At 51.1% G+C, this 15,414-nt stretch overlaps 1 protein-coding gene and 1 non-coding gene across 3 annotated transcripts in view; both read right to left on the bottom strand.

Annotated features, from left to right (window-relative positions):
- Window positions 1-15,414, bottom strand: part of LOC148524088 (histone H2B-like) — a 33,319-nt gene that overhangs the window by 16,032 nt on the left and 1,873 nt on the right. For both annotated transcript variants that reach the window (XM_088472376.1, XM_088472377.1), the window contains exons 2-3: window positions 15,039-15,093; window positions 14,623-14,765 (exon numbers count right to left, since the gene is read on the bottom strand). The gene's annotated coding sequence lies outside the window, so the exon portion shown is untranslated. The remainder of the gene's footprint in view (window positions 1-14,622; window positions 14,766-15,038; window positions 15,094-15,414) is intronic.
- On the bottom strand, window positions 14,841-14,951 carry LOC148524089 (small nucleolar RNA SNORD89). The gene has a single exon (XR_015878406.1). It is a non-coding gene; the product is annotated as a small nucleolar RNA SNORD89 (small nucleolar RNA).

Raw genomic sequence — 15,414 nt, 5'->3', positions numbered from 1 at the left:
AAAAAAAAAAAAAAAAAAAATCCATTCTTGTGTTGCAGTTTTAGACATGCAGGTTTCTCATGGTAGATGGTTACAACAAGGGGGACTGCAGCCCCTCCAACAGGACCCCTTCCATCTTGTGCAAATTGCTCTGCTCCAAGACCTTCCTTAATGTTTGCAGCCACCTAGTTCAACAAAGGCATCTGCAATCATTAATTAGGTGGGAAGTCCAGGAGCAGAGCGTTTTGTACCAGGTGGAAGGGGTGATGTGGTAGGGTCACTAAGAAAAGTGATACAATGAGAAAATATACCTACGTATTTAAAGTGCCATTTCAGAAAAACAAATGTTTACTCTCCCCAGAAGTACAGTACTTTATTGTACTGTTCAGGAGATTACTTTCCTGTTAGTGGTTTTTGAAATTGCACTTTATTCCCCATTTTTAGTTTTAAAAAGTTGCAGGCACACGATTTCTATTGTAACAGAACAGATTTGGGAGAATTCAGAGGCCGAAGCTTCCAGCACAAATAGATGCATTTCCATACACATTGCAGAGGTGGGATCAAGTCTGTACAGTGTCGATCAGTTATTTATATAGTGCACACATTCCCCAGGAGCATATTTGGCAACTCAGTCCCTGCCCCAGTGGAACTTACAATCTATATTCCCTACCACATGTTCACACATACAAACTAGGGTTAATTTTTGGTAGGAGCCACAAAAAAAAACAACCTACTAGTATATCTTTGGAGTGTGGGAGGAAACCAGAGTACCCAGCAGAAACCCACACAAGCACAGGGAGAATATACAATCTCCGCACAGTTAGGGCCACGGGAATAGAACACACGACCTCAGTGCTGTGAGGCAGTAATGCTAACCATTACATTGTCTGCTGCCCATGGAGCACTTCTTGCTTTTCAAGTTTTATATGGTCCATAGCTAACTACTTGCCATGTTGGAGAGCATGAAGCACGGCCAGAGGATAAGAGGCAACAAAGTGCCTGAAATGCACCCGCAGCAGCGTTGCCTGCAAGGCTGATAAGCACAAGCAGTGACTCATTGTGCAGCTAATCACACCCTGACAATACCATTGGGATTAGTGTCAGACTGAGGTTTGTTAAAACACACCTCTTGACTGCACAGACTCCTAATTGCTGGCACCATCCTACCTAGTCCACTGAGGGGTCTATTTACTAAGCTAGCGATTGGGAACCTTAGGCCCAGAGGCCATAAAAAGCCCACAGAATCATTTTGTGCAGCCCTCTGAGCTTTTTTTTCTGCTTGCTTCATCTGGCTAGCAGGGTGCCTAGAATGCATGCTTACCTACTTATCTGCTCCCCGGGAGATGTCTGGGGAGCAGAAACTGGTGACTGCTTAGCAGGGCTAGTGCTAGTATTAGGCAGACACCTAGGGGCGCCGGCCACTGTAGGGTGCTGCCAAGTCCACTCTTTTAAATTGAATTCATGGCTGAGTAGCATATAATGAATTTGTGGCACAGCTGTGTGGCATAGTTATGAGGTACAATAGGTTTCTGGTTATCTGTGTGGTATATTCTATATAGTATATTATGAATTTGGGACACTGGCATTATAAACTAGCCCTTACAGCTCCCCAGAGCATCCTCAGGATGCTCCGGCCATTGCTGTAATCACTGGCAATTGTGGCCCCGCATGACATGACAGGAGTGGCCAGCACCAGACCCACAAATAATGTCATATCAAAATGTCCCCCCCAGCCCAAACATCCTGTCATAATGCATGATTGATGATTTCTGAGCTCAGCCTCAGGATTGGTCATTATCACATCATTCACTGGACAGTCACCCTGTGTCATGTCCACTCAATGCATCAGGCAGCAGCACAGTACACTGCCCACACAAAACTCAGTACACGGTTTAAATAGCCGAGTCAGATAGGCAGAGAGGGATGGCCAGTGGCAAATGCAGTGTGTAATATATATTAGAGAAAATATATATTTTTTTCCTCTATCTATATCTCTCTAGCATAATTCCAGCATATACATTTCTCTTTCAGATGTGGGTATCATTACAGAGCAGCAGAATAACTCACTGTCCTGGACATATTGGTCTCCTTATGCACTGGATAATGTACAGTGCACCCCAAACTGTGCATGTTTTCCAGATCTCCTAGTTGGTGCAGAGGTATTACTGGCTCATGGGCCCCATCCATCTGCGATGGATTGCCATGATACTGCAACCCAGGATTGTAGAAATCCATCATGTTGATTTTGCCGATCAAATCGGGGACATTAAACATGTAATATTCATCGACCCTGCGACGGATCGCTGAACATAGATGTTGGCCGGCATTTCAACCCAGAAGATAGGTATTTCCACGATCCTGCAACGGAAATGCCAGTCAGATGTATGGGCACCTTAACATGTTAAAGTTTCACAGGTGGTGCTAATTATTTCACTTGTGATAAAGAACATGCAGCACTAGTAAAACTATTAGATTACCATTTCTATTGTGGTCATGGTGTGGGCTGGGGAGGGGTTTCCAGGCAACCATTTTCCCCCTCCCCCTACATGTGCCTATGGGGGATGGCCATTGTCAATCATTGATTCTAAGCCATCAATGGTCTATGGCCAATGTAGAATACTTTTATCATAGATATAGGTGTAGATTGTTTCCTGCCATAGATGGTATCCATGGGCTTTGCATTCCAGAACTTGGTAAATATGACAGTATTGCACCCCCAATAGAAACCTATGATCGCTGTGGCAGCAGGTGAAAATGGAGGGACAACAGCAGATAGTGACCTACCATCAATGGTTTGTACCACCATCGATGAGACACTTAAGGTGCCCATAACACTGTGCAATTTGCATATGATGCAATCACCCTTGAGTTGTCTCCAGCAGCAAACTGCACGATGTTCACCCAATCTACTGATCTGCATGATTAGATACAAGGGAATACATATGTTACACCGCCGGCCAAATGCCCGACGTGGAAGGAAAACCCGATAGTCTGAAAGGCAAGTATTATCTAACCCTTTCTACCCCCTAACCCTCCTTTAGGGTGCCTAACCCTAATCCCCCCCTTTCCCCACCATCTAAATCCAAGTCCCCCCCAGGGGTGCCTAACCCTAACCTCCTGGGGGGGGGGGGCCTAACCCTAAATCTAACCCTCCCCTCCCGTGGCTGCCCGCCCTCGGCATCCCTTCCATCGGTACGCCGGTCTCCCGGCGTAGGTTAATTAACGCTCACCGGGATTCTGTAGTGGAGATGCCGGCGGTCAGCATAGTGACTGCCGGAATCAAACGCATAACAATACAAGTGCCATATGCATGTAGCTCCGACTAGGGAGATCAGTGCTACATGCATCTGTCATTGACAGGACGGACGGGTTCAGAGAAACCAGTCTGTGCTGCTGTGGTGTTTAACAATTTTTACTTTTATAAAGTGCCCTACACTATCAACCCGGCACCCATCGCCCCAGGGGTGCAGGGGATAGCCCCTTTATTGGGGGGGGTTCTCTGCTCCAGGGATCCACAGCCTGGGCTGACTAGCAGTCAGGTTAATGTGTCAGGTGAGGGGCCAAGTGAAAGGGCTCCCCTGGCTGTGGCATTAGCCCCCATAAAGTCCAGTGCTGGATAATACATGGGGGACCATACTCTTTCCCTCTTCCTCCCCCCGATGCACTGGGGCCTCCTTTCCTATACCCCCACCCCCAGGCACCTTCATTTACATACCAAGCCATAGGAGTAGAAAACAGATTGAAGACTGGAACACATTAGTCACTCAGAAGGAGATGGAAAACAGATGACCAGAACTAGACCCACAGGTGCGACGGGGTGGGAGTCCTGTGGAACCCTTTGGACTTCGTAGAAAACAAGAGATATGGTAAGAACTTACCTTTGTTATCTCTGTTTCTACGAAGTCCATAGGGTCCACAGGGTTGACCTTGGGGGTATAGCTGGATCTGGATCCATGGGCACCACGCAGTTAAAGCTTTAGCTGCTCCCAGGATGCACTTGGGTCCGTCCTCCTCTATACCCCGCCCCCGGCCACAGCACCTCAGTTGGTAAGCAGCCAAGGCCGGAGGAGGAGACTAAACAGAGAGAAGGAAGACTGGAACACACAAGAAACCATACTCACAGAAATGGGAGACGGAAAACCGGTGACCAGCCACACAGCCCATTTGAAGCCAGGTGCGTCAGGGCGGGCGCCCTGCGGACCCTATGGACTTCGTAGAAACAGAGATAACAAAGGTAAGTTCTTACCATATCTCTTGTTTTCTACTTCAGGGTCCATAGGGGGTCCACAGGGTTGACCTTGGGGATGTCCCAAAGCAGTCCAACTAAGGGCGGGGACGCTCCTGTGCTGAAAGGAGTACCCGGCGCCCAAAGGATGCATCCTGAGAGGCAAAGGTGTCAAACGCATAGAACCTCAAAAACGTTTGAATTGAAGACCAAGTGGCCGCCTTACACAGCTGAACAGCAGAAGCGCCACGTCTAGCAGCCCAAGAGGGACCCACAGAACGAGTGGAATGAGCCTTAACAGAGGCTGGCACAGGTAAGCCCTCCTGTGCATAAGCCTCACAAATAACGGAACGAAGCCAACGGGCTAACGTTTGTTTGTTGGCAGGCCAACCCCTCTTGTGAAAACCATAGAGGATAAACAAGGAATCAGACTTCCTAACCGAAGCCGTCCGGTCTACATAAATTCTAAGCGCCCGGACCACATCTAAGGAAGTCTCACCAGCTGAAAGACCAGGGGACTGAAAAGCTGGCACAACAAGTTCCTGATTAATGTGGAACTTCGAGACCACTTTGGGCAAAAACTCAGGACGAGTGCGGAGCACCGCTCTGTCCTGGTGAAAAATCAGGAAAGGAGGGCGACAAGAAAGCGCCCCCAATTCAGACACCCTCCTGGCCGAAGCAATTGCCAGGAGAAAAACCGTCTTAAATGTCAGCCACTTGAGCTCCACTGCCTCAAGAGGCTCAAACGGAGGACCCTGCAGGACCCGTAGCACCACCGCCAAGTCCCAAGGAGCCACAGGAGGCACAAAGGGAGGCTGGATCCTGAGAACACCTTGGAAAAAGGTGTGAACGTCTGGTAGTATTGCAATCCGCCGTTGAAACCACACGGACAAGGCGGACACATGAACCTTCAGAGATGCAAGGCGTAAGCCGAGATCCAATCCTGACTGAAGAAATTCCAAGATCCTAGAAACTCGGAACACCTGAGGATCATAAAGTCTGGACTCACACCACTGAAAGTAAGTGTGCCACACTCTGTGATAAATCCGTGCTGAAGCAGGCTTGCGTGCCCTGAGCATGGTACCAATAACCGAACGGGAGAAGCCCCGAGACCTCAAGACGGCTGTCTCAAGAGCCACGCCGTCAAAGACAGCCGCCCCAGATCCGGGTAAAGGCAGGGCCCCTGAGACAACAGGTCCCGACGTTGAGGAAGAAGGTACGGAGCGTCGATGGAGAGGCTCCTGAGATCGGAGTACCAAGGACGTCTGGGCCACGCCGGAGCTACCAGCACGAGCATGCCGCCGTCCTGCTTGAATTTCCGCAGAACCCGAGGAAGCAGGGATATCGGAGGAAACAGATACGCCAGGTGAAACGTCCATGTCACCGACAGCGCGTCCACCAGACTTGCACCTGCGTCTCTTGTCCTTGACCCGTAAACGGGCAACTTGTGATTGTGACGGGAGGCCATCAAGTCCAGCTCCGGCAGTCCCCACCTGTCCACGAGTAGCTGAAACACCTCTGGGTGAAGCGACCATTCCCCGGGATGCACGTCGTGACGGCTGAGGAAGTCCGCCTCCCAATTGAGGACTCCGGGGATGAAGACCGCCGAGATCGCTGGAATGTGACCCTCCGCCCAAGACAGGATACGAGACACCTCCGACATCGCTGCCTGACTGCGAGTTCCGCCTTGGTGATTGATATACGCCACTGTGGTGGCGTTGTCGGACTGCACCTGTACCGCCCTTCCGTGAAGAGCGGGGCCGGACGACTGCAGGGCCTTGTATACTGCCCGCAGTTCCAGGATGTTGATGGGGAGAAGTGCTTCTTCCGCTGACCAACGACCCTGAAGCGACAAAGAGCCGGTCACTGCCCCCCAACCCCGGAGACTGGCATCCGTCGTGAGCAGGACCCAGTCCGGGATCCAAAATGGGCGCCCCTCGACCAGATGAGCTGTCTGAAGCCACCAAGCCAAAGATAGCCGAACGTCCGGAGACAACACCAGCACCTGAGAGCGGATCCGGTGAGGTAACCCATTCCATTCTGATAGAATCAGCCCCTGCAGGGGCCGGGAATGGAACTGGGCAAATTCCACCATGTCGACACCATGGACCCCAGAACTCTCATAGCCGAATGGACCGACAGGCGGCAACGGCACAGGCAACTGCGTATCCGCAGCTGTAGGGAGGCGACCTTCTCCGGAGTCAGGAAGATCCTTTGCTGACGCGAATCCAGCAGGGCTCCCAAATGAACCATCCGCTGTGATGGAATCAGGGAGGACTTTTTCCAATTTATCAACCACCCGTGTGCTTGCAGGCAAGCGATAGTCAGGTGGAGATGTTGAAGCAGTACCTCCGGGGAGCTCGCCAGCAACAGGAGGTCGTCCAGGTACGGCAGCAGCCGTACATTCTGGTTCCGAAGATGTGCGGCCATGACCGCCATAATCTTCGTGAACACCCTTGGTGCCGTGGAGAGACCAAAGGGTAGCGCCCGGAACTGATAGTGGTGTTGAAGGATAGCGAACCTCAGATACCGCTGGTGTGAAGATGCTATCGGAACATGGAGGTAGGCGTCCTGGATGTCCAGGGACACCATGTAATCCCCCGGTTCCATCGCCAGAATGATGGAACGTAACGTTTCCATCCTGAACTTGGGAACTCTGAGGAATTTGTTCAGAGACTTCAAGTTGAGGATAGGGCGATGAGAACCATTGGGTTTCTGTACCAGAAACAGACGAATAATACCCCGTCCCTCGTTGTGATAGAGGAACGGGAACAATGACCCCTGCTTTCAGCAAGGACTCTATAGCCTCCTGAACCTGTAACGCCTTGGTCTTGTCCTGAGAAGGACTTGTGCAGAAAAACTGGTGGGGTGGTCTGTGCCGAAAAGACAGGGCGTACCCCTGGGAGACCACTTCTCGAACCCAGGCATCCGTGGTGGTATTGTGCCAGCACTGGGCAAATAGAAGAAGTCGGCCTCCCACTCTGAGGTCCCCCAGAGGGAGGCCCGTCCCATCAGGCCGCAGGTTTATCTTCCTGCTTGGAAGAAGGGCGCCGAGCACTCCAGGCTTGCTTCTTGGGTTTAGAGGCCGTCTTACTCGCAGACTGTCTCGGGAAGGACTGACCTTTCGCCTTACCCTGAACCCGAAAGGAACGAAAAGCCGAACTCCGAACCTTAGCAGGCAGTGCCGCCGAAGGGAGGAAGGCCGACTTGGATTTAGCCAGGGTGTCCACTATTTTGTCCAAGTCCGGACCAAATAGTAATTCCCCATTGAAAGGTAAGGCCTCCAGACCTTTCTTTGAATCAGAGTCCGCTCTCCAGGACCGCAACCATAAGGATCGGCGGGCAGACACCGCTGCAGCCGATACCCGCGAGGTCAGCAGACTAGCATCTAAAGAAGCCTCTCCAATGTAAGAAGCAGCGTCCCTCATTTGTCCCAACAACGCCCGCTGGACATCCGGAGCGTCGTCCGGGAAGGTATCTTCCAATGCATTGGCCCACCCCTCAATGGCCTTGGCCACCCAGGAAATGGCCATGGACGGTCGGGCCACCGCCCCGGAGAGGGAGTAAATAGACTTTAAGCAAGTCTCAACTTTCCTGTCCGTGGGATCCTTCAGCGAGGATATCGACGGTAATGGTAAGGTGGCGCCCTGAGTTAAACGCTGGTGGAGTTTCCCATTTTTTACAATGTGCCCCAGGGAAGGGGTAATTAGAAGCCAACCGCTTCTCAGGAAGGAATCTCTTACTGGGCGCCTGCCAAGCTACCGCCATATGATCCGTCAACTGATCCGACAGGGGAAACACCGCAGAAGCCACCTTAGTTTTTTTGAAACTAGGAAACTTCGACTTAGGAACCGGTGCCTCATCCTCTATAAGAAGAATAGCTCGCACCGCCCTAACTAGTGCTCGCACATTAATGGACGACTTGGTATCCATTTCCTGGACCGAGGCGTCCGAGTCAGTGTCATCAGGGACCTCCCCATCATCTGAGGAACCCTCTGAGTCCGATACCTGAGCAGCCCGTGTCAAGAGTGGGCGTTTTGAAATCCTAGAAGGCATGTCAGTCTGCAACATTGACTGAAAAGCCGAGGAAGCGGCCGCCAAATTTTGCACAGAGTTGGAGAGCACATCCACCCAGGGTGGAGGAGTCACCATAGGGGCCTGAAAAGGTACCACAGGCTGCTGCGGCACAGGGGAAGCCTGTATATACATAGGCAACCCCGCATTAGGGACCCACCGACGAGACCCAGGAGGACTCCGCAATAACTGCGGGACACCCGGGGAATGGGGGATGGTCGGCTGGGGCAACGCCCTAGTAGGGAGAGCAGTCGGGACCGACAGACGGTCCGCAATAGACACCAGCACTTGAGAAAACATCGCCCACGGTGGTTCCTGCGCCAGAGAAGGTCTGGATGGGCCAGGAGCCACCTGGCATCGACTACACAGGCCATCCTGTGACAAATCCTCCCTATCTACTCCTGCAGAACAGCGTCCGCAGGAGGCCAACACCGGAGCCACTGAGCGCTCAACCTCCTCGTCTGACATGACAGAATATATTATATATCTGGCACCAGGGTAGAAGTAAAACGCACTCACCGGTGTGCTGAACAACAGCCCACAATATGGAACTGAGTAGCACACAACTGTATGTGACGGACCTCACAAATACGTGATCTATAGAAGTGAGGTCAGTAGAAACGCCCCTCCCCCACACACCTGTAGGGCTTGTAGGAGAAGTAAAGGGATAGGTATAAGCTGACAGTAAGTAGAAAATAAGCACAGACAGGCAGCACTAGCAATAGTCACATACCATGCAGGAAGTATACTCACTGCACCTTTACACTACAATCAACCTGCCCAGATTCAGTGTCTGGGAGGGCTATAGTGCTGTGTACGCTGTCCTTAATCAGGGGAGAGGTACACAGGGGGACCGGTCCGCGTGCTCCCTGAAGATCTGCGCTGCCACTGTGAGAAAATGGCCGCTAGAGACCTCAGAGGAGGAGTGGCCGAGTAGCTGCAGCTCAGCGACGCCAGACTCCGTGCTGAAAGGCGCGCTAAGCTGAGGGGAGGAGCCGCTCACAGGGAAGGCTTCCTCCCCTGGCTAGCATATTAACCCCAGGGCTGCAGGCTTCCTGCTTGCCATATATCCCTGGTGGTCTAGTGGTCCCACGGGTTATTCCTCCTCAGAGGGGGAGCCCGCCGCCACCGCTAGCGGCCCCCGGTCTGTCCCCTAGGACCGGGGGCAAAGGACTGCATGTGCAGGCAAAACCCGCGAGCCGCCGCTAATCGGCGACTCGCGGCTTACCTTGTCCCCGGCGACTCCGGCAGCAGTCCAGGGAGGAACCCAGAGTCCGGCTAGTACGGACTCTGGCCTCCCGCCGCGATCCCCAGTGCAGTACTGGCGTCGCGGCGCCAGTGGGGAAGGAGAGCGGCAGCGTGGGCGTCTGCATAGACAGCCCGTCGCTGCCACACTAGAGCCTCTGTTGTAAAATAAAAAAATCTAACAGGCTCTTTTTTTTTTTTTTTTTTAAAGAAAATAGAAAGCTTTTTGGGGGCTGCTCCTGCAGCCCCCCTGCGCAGGTGACCCGACTCCGGCCAGGCACCAACTCAAACTGAGGTGCTGTGGCCGGGGTATAGAGGAGGACGGACCCAAGTGCATCCTGGGAGCAGCTAAAGCTTTAACTGCGTGGTGCCCATGGATCCAGATCCAGCTATACCCCCAAGGTCAACCCTGTGGACCCCCTATGGACCCTGAAGTAGAAATAAATATAACAATGAGTTCTTACCATACCTCTTATTTTCTACTGCAGGGTCCATAGGGTATCCACAGGATACCTTGGGGATGTCCCAAAGCAGTACCTTCAAGGGTGGGGATGCTCCTGTGCAGAAAAGGAGAATCTGCCACCCAAAGGAAGCATCCCGAGAGGCAGAGGTATCAAATGCATAATACCTACACAAAAAAACCCCCACATGGCTGCCACGTCGAACTGCCCATGAGAGACCCACAAACTGAGTAGAATGAGCAGTAACAGATGGCGGTACTGGAATGCCCTCAGAGATCACCATGTGATCCACCTTACCAGGCCATCCCTTCTTATGGAAACCCTAGAGGACAAAACAGGGAGTCCGACCTCCGAAGGGAACTGGTACGGTCCACCTAAATACGGAGAACACGTACTACATCCAATGAGGCCTCACCTGCTGAAAGGTCTGGTGAGATAAAGGCCGGTAATATAATTTCCTCATCAATGTGGAAACTAGACACCACCTTAGGACTCGCCCTGGTTTCCCTTTCTAAGAACTGCCCTGTTCAAAAACCAGAAAAGGAGGACGAAGAGTCCCCAAATCTGGCATCCTTCTAGCTAAAGCTAGAACAAATACAACCTGCGCTGCAAGCCATTTGAAGTCCATTGAACCCTGGAGTTCAAATGGAGGTCCTTGGAGAGCCCTAAAGGACCACAGCCAAATCCCAAGGAGCCACTGGGGTGACAAAAGGAGGCAGAGTGAGAAGGACACCCCGTATAAAAAGGTGCGGATAACAGGAAGCAGAGCAATCCCATTCCGAAACCACACTGAGGACCTCATTCAGAGTCGGTCGAAGCGGCCGCACGAAAAAAGGGGCCGGATATTCAAATGATTCCGTCGCAAGTTGCGTCCAAGTTCGGATCGGTAGTTGGCCGACCAAGGGGAGGAAGCGGTCGGAAAACAAAAATACGCCCCCTTCTCGTACGCATTGCACGTCACCTCCGGGCATATAAGGATTAATCGAGACCATCGGGAACTGGTCGTAGAGCTTAAGGTTGACCATACCCTCTGAAGCTCTACGATCATGTCAGTGTAAAAACCTCCCATGTCACATGTGCCATGATGCTACTTTGTTAATTATGCACTCCAATAATCCGTATGCACTCCCATAAAACGCAGTTCGCATAATGAGACACACCTGCGTTCGGATCTCCACACCCCCGTTTTCAAGCACCTTCCCCTGTTACCACCCACAAACACCTCCATCTGTCACTCAAACTACCAACCTGGCTGTGTTCAAGGAGAGAGAAATTTCTGATCGTAGCGGCTAGTTTGCGCACGCGCATTGCGAACTTTACGCATGTGCAGTATAGTGAACATCGGTGGTGTATGACTGCCTCTGAATGAGGTCCTGAGTGTGCAGGAAACATGCACCTTCAAGGAGGCAAGGCGGAGACCCTTTCTAAGCCCGCCTGTAGGAAAGCCGGAGCCCTGGATTTCCGAAATACCTGGAGATCGTACCCCCTGGGACGACACCATTCAAAGCAGGTATGCCACACCCTGTGGAAAAATCCTGGCAGAAGCATGTTGTCGAGCCCTGAGCATGGTTTTCACCACAGAGCTGGAGAACCCTCTGCCCTTAGGTCAGATGTCTCAAGTGCCTTGCAGCCAAAGAAAGGAGATCCAGATCCGGGTAAAAGCAAGGACAGAGACAACAGCTCTGGACCTTTGAGGCAACAGCAACCGAGCGTTAATGGAGACTCAGCAGATCTGAGTACCAGGGACGTCTGGGCCATGCTGGAGTCACCAGCAGGATCGTACCCCCTCCTAGATTGAACGTGCGAAGCACACGAGGAAGAAGGAAACAGGTACACAACCTGGAAGGTCCACCGCACCGACAGAGTGCTGCCAGGAGAGCCGCAGCATCTCTTGTTCTGGACCCATACACAATCAGCTTGTGGTTGGGTCTGGAGGCCATGAGGTCTATATCTGGAGGGCCCCATTTGCTGAAATATCTCCCAGGTGAAGAGACCATTCCCCTGGATGCATATCATGCCAGCTGAGGAAGTCCACTTCCCAGCTGAGGACACCTGGGATGAACACAGCCAAGATGGTTGGGAGTTAACTTCCGTCCAGGTTGCAGGACACCTCCTACAGGGCCACCTCCTTCTTGACGGTTTATGCAAGCCACCGTGGTGGCGTTTACTGACTGACTTTGCACGGGTCTTTAGTGCATAATAAGTCTTGCTTGTTGCAGTGCTCTGAACACTGCCCAAAGTTCCAAAATATTGATCGGGAGGCAGATTCTGCTGTTAACTGTCCCTGAAAGACGTGTGGACCTGTCAAAGCACCCCAGCCCCGAAGACAGGCATCAGTTGAGAGAAGGACCCAGTCTAGGATCCAAAATGGGCATCCTTCTGAGAGGCGATGTCTATAAGCACCAAGTTGGAGACAGGCGCACCTTTGGAAAAAGCACAATTGTTTGAGTCTTTATCCGATGGGGGTAATCCATCCCAGCCGGAGAGAACCAAACCTTTGTAGGGGTCTGGAATGAAACTGGGCATACTCCATCATGTCGAACGTCGACATCATGGACCCCAGTAAGTGCATTGCTGAGTGAATGGACACTCGGCAACCCTGTAGACAAGTGCGTCTCCTTGTCTGCAACACAGATCTTTTCTTCTGTTAAGAAGATCCGCTGCTGATGAGTCCAACAGAGAACCCAGATGGATCATCCTCTGGGATGGAGTTAGGGAGGACTTCATCCAATTTATCAGCCAGCTGTGAGTCTGCAACACTGATATAGTCAGTTGCAGATAGCTGCAAAGTACTTCTGGAGATCCTGCTGACAGTAGAAGGTTGTCCAGACAGGGTAGCAGGCATACCCCCTGAAACCATAGGTGGGCCTTCATTACCTTGGTAAACACCCACTGTTGTGGAGAGACCAAAGGGTAGAGCTTGAAACTGGTAATTGTGATCCAATACAGCAAATCGGAGGAAAAGAACTGTGGCAACAGCAATATGTAGGTAGGCATCCTGGATATTCAGAGAGACCCTAAAATCCCCAGGTTCCATATCTAAAATAATGGAACGCAGAGTTTCCATCCTGAACCACGGTACCCTGAGAAATTTATTTAGGGACTAGAGGTTGAGGATAGGACGGTATGAACCATTCGGTTTCTGTACCAAGAAGATGGAATAATAACCCATCCCCCATTGGGGTAGCGGAACAGGCACTATGACACCTGCTTGGAGCATAGAGTGCATCACTTTCTGGATTTCCAGGGCCTTTTTTCAGACTGAGTGAAGGACAGTGAAGAATTGATAGGGAGGCCTTCTGTGGAAAGAGTGCATAAAGAGACCACTTCTCTCACCCAAGTGTTTGCGGTGGTGACGCCAACCCTGGGCGAATCGTAGAAGTCGGCTTCCCACCTTAGAGTCCCCCAGGGGGAAGCCCGCCCCATCTTGCAGCAGGCTTGTCGGCCGGCTCAGCAGCTGGGTGTCTGGTAAACCAGGGTTGCTTACCTGCTGGTTTAGAATCATTCGCAGAGAATTAATAGGACCTAGAGAAGGCTTGGCGGCCCGGCATCTGGTGCTCCAAGCCTGTTTCCTGGGTTTAGCAACCTTTTTCGCTCCGAAGGGTCTCGGAAAATACTGCACCTCAAGTGTACCCTGGGGCCAATAGGAACAAAAAGATGAGGTCCCTAGATCCAGATGGAATAGGAGCTGAAAGCAGACATGCAGATTTAGCTGCCGCCAGCGTAACTACAATTTTGTCTAAATCAGGGCCAAACAGAACCCGACCATTATAAGGTAAACATTCCAAGCCCTTTTTGAATTCAGCATTCCATGGCCCGAGCCACCCAACAGACTGCCATAGCCGGTCTGGAGGCACCTCCAGGGGGAATCAGTATGAAACACACGGCCAGTGGCTTGATTCCCGGCAGCTGTAGCTACCAGAGCTGCCACTGCTGATCGTACACAGTGATCTCACTGATCACTGTGTTCCGGAGCCACAGCAGGTGGGTGTCCCGCTAGCGGCCCGGAGACATAGCAGCAGCGGCGGCGGCTACCAGAGCTACCGCTTCTTGCTGAAGTGGATGGGTCCGGCTGCCCGATCCCTGCTGGCCACAGTAATTTGGCCAGAGCAGCAGCGGCTACATGAGCCATGGCTGCTTCTTCTAGAGGGATGCCTGAAGACTGGCCAGCAGTGGTCGGGACATAAAGGAGGAGGTGGCACAGGTGTAGAGGGACCAGCAGGTCCCTCTGAGGTGGGCGGCTGCTGGAAGTTAACTTCAAGCAAGCCTACCACTGTGGGCTTTCCCTGACATGGTCGTATCTGATACGACCAGTCAGAAACAGTCTGGTATGGTCGTATCTGATATGACCGTGCCAGGCAAGTGGTTAAGAGAAAGTGTGCATGTGCATTAAGGTTTCTGTATTTGCCTATAACATAGGGAAATGTCTATTTGCTCTGGGGCCATAGCATAACATGGTTCATACAGGTCACAGTGCACAACATATCCTATAAAGGACAGTCACAGAATAAGGTTATCAGCACTGCTTAAGATGGCCTTTACAAAAACCAAAGCGCTAATTTTACAACATTGGTTTCATATTTTTATGGAAGAAAAAAATAAAATCACATATTGAACCAATAGAACGTTGGCACTTACCATGCTGCCAGTGAATCTTTTGTGGGTAGGTTCTCTGACTCAGGCAGATCTGTAGCTATATCTTCCAGAGAAGAATTTACCATGAAAGATTCAGGAATTAGCAGCATCTAAGTCAGACTGGAATCCACATCGCAGCACCTAATCTGGCAGGATAAATACCAAGATGTTAGCTCTTATTGCAGCAATTAATGTTTACATAGCAAAATTAAGTGGGTCATGCTGAGGTCAGTTTAATTTTCGCTTCAAGGATTTTTTTCATTATGCCACCCATAGAGAGAAATCTGCTCGGGGGCACTGTAATTCGGCCTTTTCTGTCATCATTCCTCAGCCATTCTGTGGCTGTAACCTTGAATACTACAATCAAGGCCCCATACTGTGGGAGAGAAATACATACATATCAGCCACAATCCCCTTACCAGCAGATCATTTCACAGCAGGTCAGAACGGTTTTCGACAAGGGTCCAGCATCACCTGATAAAAGAAGCAGACATGAACAGTGTGTACTAAAATATACAGCTCACTAGAGCAGGTCTCAGGCTGTCACTATACAGTAGTTTTAGAAATACTTCCATTACAGGTACATGGTAGAGCTGCACATATGAACACCTACAAGTTTCTTACTTCTACTAGAAAGAATATGGATGCACTACTGGTTGCATTTTTTAATTACTACATGATATAGGCACAGAGATTAGGATGAGGAACTATAACGGAGAACCAGCCTGGAGACTGCAAAGGTCAGTTGTGGTTTTGCTTCAAGAGGATTAAGCTGGCCACACACTAGACCAACTT

This window comes from Taudactylus pleione, unplaced genomic scaffold (genome assembly GCF_031769625.1).
Source record: "Taudactylus pleione unplaced genomic scaffold, aTauple2 ptg000122l, whole genome shotgun sequence".
NCBI classification, from domain to species: domain Eukaryota; kingdom Metazoa; phylum Chordata; class Amphibia; order Anura; family Myobatrachidae; genus Taudactylus; species Taudactylus pleione.
This window is presented reverse-complemented; position numbering and strand designations above follow the sequence as displayed.